The sequence below is a fragment of the Gavialis gangeticus genome, unplaced genomic scaffold (assembly GCF_001723915.1).
Source record: "Gavialis gangeticus isolate Ggan-Ray unplaced genomic scaffold, GavGan_comp1, whole genome shotgun sequence".
NCBI lineage: Eukaryota > Metazoa > Chordata > Crocodylia > Gavialidae > Gavialis > Gavialis gangeticus.
This window is the reverse complement of record NW_017729028.1, coordinates 35,921,977-35,935,136: the sequence shown is the minus strand read 5'-3', so window position 1 is coordinate 35,935,136 and position 13,160 is coordinate 35,921,977. Positions and strand designations below refer to the sequence as shown.

The 13,160-nt window shown below is 41.0% G+C and overlaps 1 long non-coding RNA gene across 1 annotated transcript in view; it reads left to right on the top strand.

The window, feature by feature from the left end:
• LOC109300118 overlaps positions 1 to 3,449 on the top strand; it is a 16,961-nt gene extending 13,512 nt beyond the window's left edge. Inside the window, exon 3 of the long non-coding RNA XR_002098129.1 lies at positions 3,348 to 3,449. This is a non-coding gene — a long non-coding RNA (uncharacterized LOC109300118). The remainder of the gene's footprint in view (positions 1 to 3,347) is intronic.
• Positions 3,450 to 13,160: the final 9,711 nt, after the last annotated feature.

The following is a 13,160-nucleotide window of genomic DNA, read 5'->3' as shown; positions in this document are numbered from 1 at the left end:
GAACGACATAGTGGCTGCAGGTGCTAGATACAGGGGTGGCCATCCTGTGGCTCTGGAGCCATGTGCAGCTCTTCAGAAGTTAATATTCATCTCCTTGAATCTTTGAACAAGCACACAGTAACGAGCTTCCATTTGGCTCCCTCATGTGGCTCTGAAGCCACAGGTTGGCCACCCTTGTGCAGCTAGAAGTTTTCTGCTGGACATATGACTTCCTGGAAAGAGCAGAAGTTGATAATGCCTGACAATTAAGCCTATGGATGTGGGGCAGATAGACTCAGGTAGGACTGGGACTCTCAGATGAAGCATGTCTCTAAACTAAGGGTGTACCTACACATGCACCCCACTGTACAGCTGATACTGTGCAGTCATTAAGTACTTGCTTTAGCAGCTTTGTATTGGTGGGTGGCTGCTCAGTCATTTAGTACTTGCTAAAGAAGATGTAACAGGCTGAAGATGAAATGTATACATGGCATGTCGGTGGTCTATTCAGTCCCAGACACCGTCTTGCATAATGCTTGGGGTGCATTCCAGCTTGATTTCCCAACAGAGCTGCAAACCTTTCCATGCAGACTTTTATGCATCCCCTTCTGCCAGGGATCAGATTTATTCTTAGGCACCTCAACAGAAACACAAGGCAGGCCTTCATCCAGACTTCTTAGGGCGCTTCTACATGAGATACTATATTGCTGTAGTGATGAACTGCTCATTGCTATGGCAAGGCAGCATCAGCAGGCATGTACCGCGATGCCACTGCTAATGTGTATTAGGGTCAGAAATGACCCATGCACTTCTGGGACTGCTCAGTACTGGTAGGTACTGCGCAGTCCGTTAGTATTAAAAGCTAACTGCAAAATCAAGTACTAAATAACTGTGCAGTACCCACCGGGACTGCACAGTCCCAGCGGCTCATGGGTTGTTTCTGACCCTACTACACAGCATCACAGTTAATGCCCACCGATGCTATAGCATTGTAGCGATGAGTAGCTCATCACTACAGTGACGTAGCCTCTCGTGTAGATGGACCCTAAGAAGCCTGGATGAAGGCTTGCCTTGTGTTTCTGTTGAGCTGCCTAAGAATAAAGACGATCCCTGGCAGAACAGGATGCATAAAAGTCTGTCTGGGAAAGGTTTGCAGCTCTTCTGGGAAATCAAGGTAGAATGCACCTCAAGCATCATGCAACACGGTGTCTGGGGATGTATGAAATGCCTTGTATAAATTTCATTTTCAACCTGTTACGTTTTCTTTCTGTTCCTGTTACTCCCATTGAAAGGCTGCTCCAGAACCTGACTGCTTTAATGGTTAGGAACCTCCTTTTAACTTCAAACCTCAGTTTATTCACTAATATTTTATATCCTTTTCTCTTTTACCACCATTAAACCCTCCTAAAATAAAATATCAAAACACTAACATTTATCTTGTTTGTTCCCCCCCCCTTTTTGATTGTTGATCAGGACAAGACCAAACTGTGGCATCTGGGAACCTGGTGAGGAGTGTCTTACTCTGTAAGTAGGCTACTGGCAAAGCAGGCACCAATCATGATATGTCTGGGTGGCAAAGCCTGACCCTGCACTAAAAAGGCAGAAATAACAGTTAACAGCTCTTAAAAACAATTGAGACGTAATTAATAGAGCTTCTGTTTAACTTGCACTTTATTACAACAAAGTCTGTGGCCTCTAAACAATTGTTATCTATCAAATACATCCACACAGAAGCAACACAATGAACATTAGTCTTGAGTAACATGTAAATCTGGACTTCATTTGCATAACAATGCAATCTAGCCCACCCCATGCTAACAAGTGACATCCCAATGGCAATATGTAAACTGTGACCAATGAAGGGGGACAGAATGGCTCAGCAAGGACCCAACAACACACAACATCAAGATGAACAAAAAAAAAAAAAGAAAAAAAAAAGGGCAGACTCAAAGCGGCATCCGTTAGTTCAATATGCTCAAAAACAATTTGGGAGCATGACAGGCAAAGACCTGACACAAATTCTGAGCTAGTCCAGTCAATTGCCACCATATGTAATGCTGCAATATGCTGCAAAAAAATTGAGAGCAGAAAAAAATCCCTAATCTGAAAAGCATCAAATCCATGATGACAAGGACTTAGGCACCCATGCGTTAGGTGATTCACTGCCTAAATGATAGGTGCCTGGCACCCTGACTGGAATTCACAGCCTGGAGTTTGATCCCCCTGTTCCATACATAGTGCCTAGGGGAAGGTAGGTGCCCTGGAAATGGACCCCGAATGGTTAGCACAATGGCCAAGGAGCTGCCTAGAATTAGCTAATAGGAATCACTGAGAATAGGCATGTCAACAGTGAAGTCCCTAATGGAGTCTGAAACTTCCCCTTCTTGGAAGAACAAAACTCTGCTGAGATACAATCCTCCTTTGCACAGACTTCCAGCCACTGGGGACCTTATGCTCTAAATTCTTCCTGCAGATCATGATAGAAACCTCAGCTGAATTCAGCCAAAAGCAAATAGATTCTGCCTTTAATGCTTAAAAGGATGTGCAAAATATTTGCAATTGCAAAATGTTCAAACTTGGGGGGGAAACTGCAAAAAAATTGTTAAGTGGAGGTATCCACCCAAAAAGCAGGAGCACTTTCTTGTGCAGTTAATTTTCACTATCAGAACATGAATAGAAATTGCTATTAGTGTAATAGAAATATCAATGCTTGAGGGTATCATTTTGGGCAAGAAAAGTTTAAATATTTTATTAAATATGTTTCACCATTATACATAGTATCTGTGGATGCTAGTTTGGGGGGTTATGAAATCAATCCACTCTCCTTGCAAGACATTTTAATCAACATATCTACTGTACAAATGTATCTGCCCACTCATCTGTACTGTGATTTTTATTTGCAAGGTAACTCCTAATACATATACAGGAAGATACCATCATTTCTGGACTTCTTTAGGTTGATGATTATTTTATGATGCCCACCGTGTCTATCACTCTGCATTTCCAAAGCACCAGTCAGCATTGCATCTAATCTGTATGCACATGTATAAATGTACCAATTTACTGGACATGGGAATGTGCTTGAGAATTGCTACATTAATCAGTATGTGCTAGATTATACCTTTAGGCACAGCCCTAAGCAAAGGATGATGCCAGTCTTAACTGAGAGGCAGTGTATCAGTGAGTTCCAGTTTTCTTCCTGGTCCCTCCTTACTTGGATGGGTGTTAATATGCAGCTGTCCTTCTACTAGCAACAACTTGCAAGATTATGATACTCCCTATTCTCTGTCCACTCCATACCTAGTGACAAAGGTTTGGAGCTGTCCCTTATAGTTTCATAGTTGGTAGGGTCGGGAGGGACCCGAGAGATCAAGTCTGACCCCCTGCCATGGCAGGAAAGAGTATTGGGGTCAAATAACTCCGGCAAGATGTTCATCCACTCTCCTCTTAAAGACCCCCAGGGTAGGGGGTTCCACATGTTCAGATCTGTGTTCAAACTATCTCATTTGGGATTGTAACTTACTCTCATTCCTCTTTCTGGCCACTTAATTAAAACAGTAAGGTGATGTGAATTTGTTTATGCTACACAGCTAATAGAAACAGTAGTGCAACTTTCATTACATGACTTCCTTTTATTTTCATAATTTATGACCCTTTGATCTGATCATTGGTTCTTCCATTGAAAAAGGAATCAAAGTCCTGCCAAGGTCAAATGAAGTTTCTTTTAAAACTTCAGATCCCATACTAGAGAAGGAAAAATGCACACTATCCATCTATATTTGAGAACACTCAGCAGGTCACACCATTCCTACATCAAACTGTTATTTTTTTAGTACCAAAAAAAAAAAAAAAAGATTAAGCCTGAAGACTTAGTTATCGCCGATCCCCAAGTCACATCAGTCAGTAACATGGGATTTGAGGTGTCAAAATGACAGAGAACAGTTCAATTTGTTCTAACATTGCAGCCACACTCATGTACATATTAGACAGCCATAAAATCTCAAAGTGGCACCATTTGAAATGATGTGTGTTAAAAGGGGGCAATTAGTGGGCAAGATGAAATGAAGGTACAGCTTTAATTATTTCATATCTTGAAAAAAGGGAATGGCTGGAAAGTAATTTCTCTGTTAAGGAAAAGCAGGGCTTCTGAAAAAAAAAAAGAAAACTTTTTTAGAGCTAATTGCTTGGCTCTAATTAGAGAATGTAACCTTTGGAGGAATAGTGGCTGTTGAAACTCTGGTTTTATTTGCATATATTAATATGTACATGACAATTACACCCCCAGAGAAAGTACAGCCTGTGCCCCAAAAGCCTAGTTTTAAATTTAGAACTGAGAAAGAAATTCTAAACAACTTAAATACATTCCAGTATCTCTGTAGGGTTGGGATGCACGTTAGGAAAATTGTGTATTGGTGAAACACTGATCTCTCGTAGCATCGTCTTCCTAAACTTGGTGTGTGTATATGTATATGTACACATTTTATATACATTTAAATTTAAATCGGAGTTACAAATAGCAAATTATCCAATACGGTATATTCAATGCAATTTTGTGGATACATTTCTCATCATAAATGTTTGGTATATACTGAAATGTCTGCTACTTTCAGGAAGTCTAACCAGCAACTATCTACAATCCTTGCAGTGTGTGGTTAATTTACCGAGAGAGAAGCAGTTTATTATTTGAGCTATAAGTAGAAGAGATTAAATTCAATCATACCATATATGCCGTCATCTTTATATAATATCATTTAGGGAATGATTCCAAAACCAAGTGAATTCTGTGAGCATCTTCTGACAGCCTTTCCTGCAGCTGTGAGTGAATACAGAAAGATTCATAAGAGGTTAACCAACTCAGCAAGACTGTGGGAAAATGAGGCCCAGTGGCCTCATTCTTAACACAGCTCCTAAGAAATAAGGAAGAGGAAAAATCTGCAAACATCCCAAAGGACATTCTATCATCTGAGACATTTAAACATGGATTGCAAAAAAGCCGTGGAAAATATACTTCAGATAGCGGTCCCATGCTGGCTTAGAGGTGTGAGCTAGCTGACCTACCAGTGGGTTGTCCTCCCTTCTCCCCCTGCACCTTCTCTACTAACAACTGTGTGATCTACATTACCTTCCTGATCTCAAGTTTTGACATAATTTTATGTGCTTGTCAGAGCTTTAAACCATTAAGATAAAGCAAATGCTAGGTATAAATTAGGGAATTTCTGGGAATTTAGAGGAGTAAAAGACATGAAGCAACCTCTTCTCCCTTATTTATACCCTCTGGGTGTATCTATACAAGACGCTTAATAAGCAGTAGACTGGCTGCCCACATATCACAGTCTCACAGCAAAACCCCTGCTATTAGGCTAATGCGCAGTTGTATTTTTCTACTGAGCATTAACTGTAAGATAAAGAGTGTGTGGTTATGCTAATGTGCAGTATGGCAGCCTACTGTGCATTTATTTAGTACTTGATAATTGAAGTACTAGTACTAGAAGTAGGCACTGCACATTAATGAATGTGTAGATGTGCCCCCCGCAGAGAAAAGCATTATTGCTTTTCACTTTGCACCTATTTTTTTGGAACACAATGAATTGAAATTGTTCAAATTACACAGTTCCAAAAAACTTCAAAATAAAAATAAGTTTTAGGAAAGCAAAAGTTTCAAGAAACTCTTCATGAAATATTCATACGACTCAGGTTAGACAAACATTTGTTTGGAATGGTTTAGACAGGAATGATCCTGCCTTGAGCAGAGGGTTGGACTAGATGACCTCCTGAGGTCCCGTCCAGCCCTATTTTCTATGATTCTATGACACCAAGCCTTATTTCAAGTATACGCATATTACATATATACACATGAGTGTATGTGTACAGGCAGAGATGGTCAAAACATTATAATTTTGAAATATTAAAATTCAAACTATTTTAAGACATTTTGAAAAAAAAATCTGGAACAAAAATTTTGCTTTGTTTCCTTTTATACTTTCTTGTCAAGTTGGTGAGATGATGAGAGGCAGGTAAAAACTGATTTTACTTGTTGAAAAGCAAAGGCTTAGTTTAAAGATGTTCTGAATTCCCAATAAAAAAAGGCAGAAAAATATGATAGTTTAGCACTGAAGGAATTTGAAACAACAACAACACCAAGAGCTCCTATAGGTATTAAACACATTGTTGTATCCATTGAAGACATCAATTTGGATATAGCTCAAATTCAAATAAACTCAAATTGGGAAAAGAATCAGGCTAAATGAAACTTTATGAACATTTCACACTAGCCTTGTGCTACTTTTTAGTTTTGAAAACTATTAGGTTTTGTAGGTCAAAAACGTGATTCTAACCTAAGGACCTGTGGATGTTGAAGGTCTTGACATTAATGAGAACTAAAGTAATTCGATTTGCACTCAGAGGGAATTTGGACCTAGATATTGGATGTGATCTATCACTTGTTAAGTGCTTAATGACTAGATTTACTGGAGAGGAAAGGGAAAATGCATACTTTAACATTCACTTTATTTTCTAAATGGCCAGACTATTAGCAGCATGATGTTACCGTATTTTCCTGCATACAACATGCACTTCCCTCCACCCCCCCTCACTCCTCCTTCCCAAAACCAGCTCCTGGGAAACAATAGTACTAATAGTTTCTGCCAGTTAGGGACAAAAGTAAAAGAAAAATCTACATGCAGTTCACAAGGAGTAAAACAATGAGCAGACTGCTCAGTAGCCACAACTAACCAGTTACTTATGACAAGGAAAGATCTTTTTTTCCCTTCTTTCTGCCTTTCATAAAACAGGGTATATATTATACTTTGGAGGTGGGGTGTGAAAAAATATGGTATTTATATTGTAAGCAAATCAAGGCCATGGTTGGGTAATCACAAGAATAGCACTGGTAGGGATTTGAGTCAAGTGGGGATTTCTCTGAGATCCCCACTTCTTTTCTTTGTAGGAGCCACACATGGAATGTATAACAGTTCTGCTTCTGCAATGCAAGTAACACGTGTCTTGGTATGAAAACAAATGCTTATCTGTTTAGTCGTGTAAATGATGGCATGATGTAAGTCAGAATAAGATGCAGAGATGGCATTCATATCTTGTTACAACCAGTGATTACAGAGGAATTGTTTTGTAGTTCAACGGCACTATCGAGGCTTATTCTCTGTAACAAATGCCATCTTTTATTTTATTTTGTGATTATCCAACAGATCACTGAACCATGAAGTGCTGCTGCTCCCAGCCAACAGAAAGAAATACCAGGGCCATATGCCTTGCATGGAACTGCCACCATTCTGTTCTTAATTATCATTTTTCTATCTGCCACTCACAGCATGCAGGTCAGAATGGAGTTACCTGTGATACTTTTGATACTGTGACAGAAATGGTGGGAAACGAGATTTTTGAAATAATAGATGTAATGGCTAATCAGTATTCTTTTTCCCCAAGTCAGTATGAGAGATTGCTTTAAAATTCAATCAAATATTTAAGCCGCCATTTATGGGCATTAATGATACTTATAATGTATCAGCCTTGCACACATCATACTAATAGAATAACAACATATATTTCTAGAGACAAGCAAAAAGTAGCAAGACCAATTGCAAGTGTGGAGATGACTTGATGACCACCTCTGATCAGATGCAATATGGATTTTGAACTGTGCAACCATAGCAACTTTGGGGCTGCAACAGGGAGTGTGTTTTTAAAATATTTTATACTAATATATCACGTAGAACAATAGGCATTTGATTATGGCACAGATCTTTTCATTTTGCAGCATGTACAAAATCTAACCTGCAACAATCCTGTCGTTTTAAAAAAGGCTGTTCTGTACTTACCTAACATATTCCTACAGGAATTATTCATTTATGTATACTGCCTTGTTATCATGTCAAAAGGAATCAATAGAGCCAACCTACAGTGCCTTCCTTATTATATACAAGAGCACTCTTACCAGCCATACTTTTTTTTCCCTGTAGGACTCTGTGATAGGATAGAAAAACACTGGAATTATTTTATTAATGTTACAGTTTGATGTTGTGCCCATTGTAAAAAGCATCTGCATAAAGTAAGCAATTAAATAACCATATCTTGATTAACCAGATACATTTGGAACCAGATACAGATGGGTGAACGAGGTGCCTAGTCAAGACACAGATGGAATTTAGGGATCTCAGTCTCACAAAATCCATTCCAGAATAACCCTGCTCCACTGGCCACAAAACTCATACATTTTGGATAGGAAGGACTACTCAGACTATAGTTAAGTGCCTTGCTAACACCACAGCTCTGTTGCAAACCAGATAAAAGATGGAACAGACCTACTTTCATTTTGGGATAAATGTCTACTTAGGGTAGAGTATATGCAGGTGATATACCAAGATAGATATATCAGTGCAAATGGTAAATGCTTCCCATAGAGATGAGATCCAATAGTGACCAAAGGACACAAATATGCCATATAAAATTTTGCTGCTGTCCTTCTTGATGCATTTCTAATGAGGTTGAGAGTGTTTCGCAGCTTTGATTTTGTGTGCAAGAATGAGAATGGGAAACATAGTAGAGATTGGAAAACTACCATTTTTCACAACGTGAATGAAGATTGATAACTTTGCAAGTTTTTGGAAAATTACAACTATCCATAAGCTTCCCTTTTCATTAACCAGAACAACTATCTTATTCCTGCCATAGTCAAACCTAGATAAATGTCATTAAAATTGTCCCCAGATCTAAAATTAACACTGTTGCTAGATGTGATTCAATTATATTTCCATTCTACATTTGTCTTTAAGCTGTGTCCAAAATGTGCTAGATGATCAATGTGAAAATTAACACATTAGAGTCCATCTTTCTATGTACCAACATGGTCCCCATCTTACTAAGTGACTCATATTTGAATGAATCTTATTCATAATTATCATGCAAAGTAATGAAGCATTGTTATTTTATTTCACTGGCTGGGGAATGAAAGTCTTGCACGTGCTCCTTTTCCCTCTCCAAGGTCCCTGCGTGGCATTTACATTGTTTTTAGGTAGTTAAATTGTATCATATTCCACCATCACACAGGTGCCATTGGATGAAATTCCATGGTCTTCCTAAGGTTGACTATATCAGTGGTGTCAAATATAGTCAGATGTATGATGCCAGGTTCCTCCAATGGCTGGATACAGGTAGTGGGCCCACTCCTGCATGTAGGATGGGCATGGTGGGGCCTGATCCAGTTGCATAGCAATGGTCAAGGCCCAATCTGGCTCTGCAGGATTTGGAAATTTGGCAACAGGGGTGGGGTAGGCACTACTCCCCCACTGCCAAATGTTCTGACCCATGGGGAGCCCCATGGGCTTGATGCCATGGTTCCAGGGTCCAGATTTGGCCGGTGGGGCAGGGCTTGAGCACTCATGGACTAGATGATGTAATAACACTTCCTGGCCTTAAAAATACAATTATTATAGTATGTGTTGTAGGCATCACTGAAACATTGACCAATGCATACTGCTCACACAAAGGCTTTCCTAAAGCATTGACATTGGTAGGCCTAACCAGCACAGCTGACTGATGTATGAACTCCTCATGTAAACAAAACTTGGTATGTGGGCCAGACATTTATTCCCACCAAGTGATGGGATAGGGAGATGGTAGTAGAAGGTACGGAAAATTTAGTACCAGGATAATAAGGCTGGAATAGGAACACCCAGGTCAGGATGGAAAACAAGCCCCTGGTACAAAGCAGTTTGAGGCATTCAAGATACAGACGGAATGCAATATATCATTTGTTTTAATCATTGGATAAAGAAAAATTGGAAAGCACGGAAACTTTTGTAGTGGCCTGGGGAAATCTGTGTGGTGTTGCACCGACTTTTTGTCACGCATATAATGCCTAAACTCCTGGTCTGATGTACTTGTTAGGCCAAAACATGTTAGGATTGTGCTCGTAGACAATAAAACTGACTGAATCTTTGCCAATGAACTGAGCCTGCGGTCATTTTTTAAAAACAAGATTGGTGTTGAAATCTCCTGGCTGTGACTTTGTCAACACCACAGTTCCTGAATTTTCAACACTGACAACAAATCAATAACACTTGATGATGACAACAACAACAATGACATCAATAACCCCAAATGACATATATAAAACAAGCAAAAAGCCTCGACAGATTCCTTCAAAACAGCAAGGAAAGCCTGTTAGTGCCTTACAGACCTATGGCCCACAGTATGATGGCTCTTGCTGGGTTGCTTACAAGAGATGTCATTAGTGCTGAACAATAAGCTACTGAGTTCCCCTACCAGTGAATGCTCTTAATTCACTCACAAAGGTCATGGAAACACAGTTGGGAGGGACCTCAAGATTTATCTAGTCCAGGACTGTCTAACTTCCATGTGGCCAGGGGCCAGACATGGTGCTGGCGTGTTGGTGCATGGCTGCACATTATGGGCATTTATAGATGTGCTGTGGGAGTGGACAGGAGGCAGCTTAATTAGAGTGGCTCCAGGAACTGCTGCAATTAAAGCACCCAGATCATCATGTGTATCAGCATCCCTGCACTGAAAAATGGCGGTTTAAGTAAAGCTTAAATTGGACTAGCTTTGGTTAAAACACCCCCGCCACCATTTTTCAGTGTGGAGATGCTGACACTGGAGTCTGCTGGAGCATGATAATTACCACACTCCATCAGACTCAGTTAACTGAGTCTGCTCCAACATTCTGTAATTACAGTGCATCAGAGCAGCCTTGCTGCATGTATATAGGTGCCCTACATGGGCAGCAGTCTTAGGGCACAGCCTCCCATCCACGCTGGCAACAAATGGCCCTCCAGGGCAGTCCTGATGGCATACAGCTGCCTTGCCCTCAGATAACACCAATGGCAACACACAGGCCACCCTGCCAGCAGTGTCCAGACCTCCCTCCCTGCCAAGTGAGCTATGTAGGTGCCATGTGGACCCCCACCATGTGGCAATAGGACAGGGGGCTGCTGGGCCTGTGGGTCTCATGCTGGATACCAGCTGGGCAGCTCAGATCTAGTCCATGCCCCTGCACAGAGGCAAGATGTGCTCTTCCACAAACTATCAGCGTTGTTTGTGGAAGAGGAAAAAAGGCCTCTGTCAATTGCCATGACATTGTCAACCTTCACCCCCTGCTGATCTTTGGGGAAGACTATTCTTCACTGTTGTCCTTATCTAGTCTACCAGTTCTTCTCCACCTCTGAATGATCAAAGACCCAAAATAAGTGAGAATCACCCTGATTCAGATTCTCCATATGTGAAGAGCTTTGTGATTTTTAGCAAATTTCATGCCTTTTTTTTTACAACCTAGACAGCTGGACTACAACTAATCCATCCACTGGCAACTAAAACAAAACCACCACCACCACCACCACAACAAAATTGGTAACATATTTTTTGTCTTGGGATTTTGTGGACATTTATATCTTGGATCAAAGTTGACCTGATAGTGTCTGTTCAAAAATGCATTAAAATTCAATTTGGCACAGAAGGCAGATATTCAGTTCATAGAGACATACTTTGTTTCATAGTCAAATTTAGTTGGCTTAATTCTCCCAGGCCCTTGGAAGATATCAATTTAAACCTGTGGCGGGATCTGATCCCAACAATTTTTCCTCCTTCCATGACACGTGTATGGCAGGAGGGGTGATTTTGAGGATCAGAAATAATATCCAAATCATGCCTTGCTGGCACAATCAAGGGTACCTTTCAACTTGCCAGTGCATGTGGAGTTCAAGATCTGCAATCTCAAGCTACATGTCCACTGACAAGTTGAAACCTGGGCACAATGCAATTTAAGCTGGGGGAGATGATGTGGTTTTGCTACTAAGCAAGTTCAAAGCTATTTGCCCAGCCACCCCATGTTATGTGTGGAACATCTTTGTGTCTGGTTTGCCATTTTGTGGGGCCACAAATTGGCTGAATATAGAATCATAGAAAATTAGGGTTGGAAGGGACCTCAGGGGGTCATCTAGTCCATCCCCTTTCTCAAAGCTGGACCAGCCCCCATGAGATCATCTCAGCCAAGGTTTTGTCTATTTGGGTCTTAAAAATCTTAAAAGATGGAGATTCCATCACCTCTCTGGGAGCCTGTTCCAGTGCTTTACTTCCAGTGTTTTTCCTCTTATGTATCCTAAACTTTCCTTGCTGCTGCTCCAGACCATTGCTCTTTGTTTTGTCATCTGCCGTCACTGAGAACAGTTTAGCTACCCATTCCTTTCAGGTAGTTGAAAGATGTTATTAAATCCCCCTCTCAATTTCCTCTTCTCCAGATTAAGTATGCCCATTTCCTTCAGCTGTTCCTCATAAGTCATGTTCTCTAGCCCTCTAACTATTGTCTATTGTTCTCTAGCCCTCTAACTATTGTCTTTGCCCTCCTATGGATTCTGTCCAACTTGTGGTATGTTGCCATTATGCTAGGATTAACATGTAACATTTAACATCTGATAGGAGTCCCAAAATCACATTTGAGGTTCTGGCAGTGTTGTTCTCAGCAATGAGGTTTTTTTATTCATATCCCCAAATTTTTGTCTCAGTACCGAAAATAGAAAAAACGAAGGACCAAATGCTGGACTCTTTGAATCAAATGGCACTAAAATGATTCAAAAGAAGAGAATTGGGCTTCAAATCCCTTGGAGTCAGATTGGGAGCCTCTTACTCATGCTGATGAGCAGTTACTCACATGACTATCCTCATTTAGCTCTCTTATTTCAGGCAGTGCTTTGATTTGTCTCTTTTGCCGGGGAAATGGGTTAAACATCTCTCTGGAGTGTTTCCCTTCCTTTCTCTATAGAGATATCAGTAAGGACCAGAACTGCCACCTCCCTGCTGGGCCCCCTTCGGGCCCTGGGGGAGGCTCACCTGGGCCTAGGGTGAGTGAGGATTTAGTTAGGGAGCTTCTGGAGGGGCTGGACGTTTTTAAGTCAGCCAGCCCGGATGATCTTCACCCTAGAGTCCTAAAGGAACTGGCTGGGGTCATTGCAAGTCCCCTGGCACGGCTTTATGAACACTCGTGGTGCTCTGGAGAGGTGCCGGAGGACTGGAAGAGGGCCAACATGGTTCCCATCTTCAAAAAGCGAAGAAAAGAGGACCCAGGGAACTACTGGCCAGTCAGCCTTACCTCGATCCTGGGCAAGCTGTTCGAGAAAATTATTCTGGCACGCATCCAGGAGGGGCCAGCAGGGAAC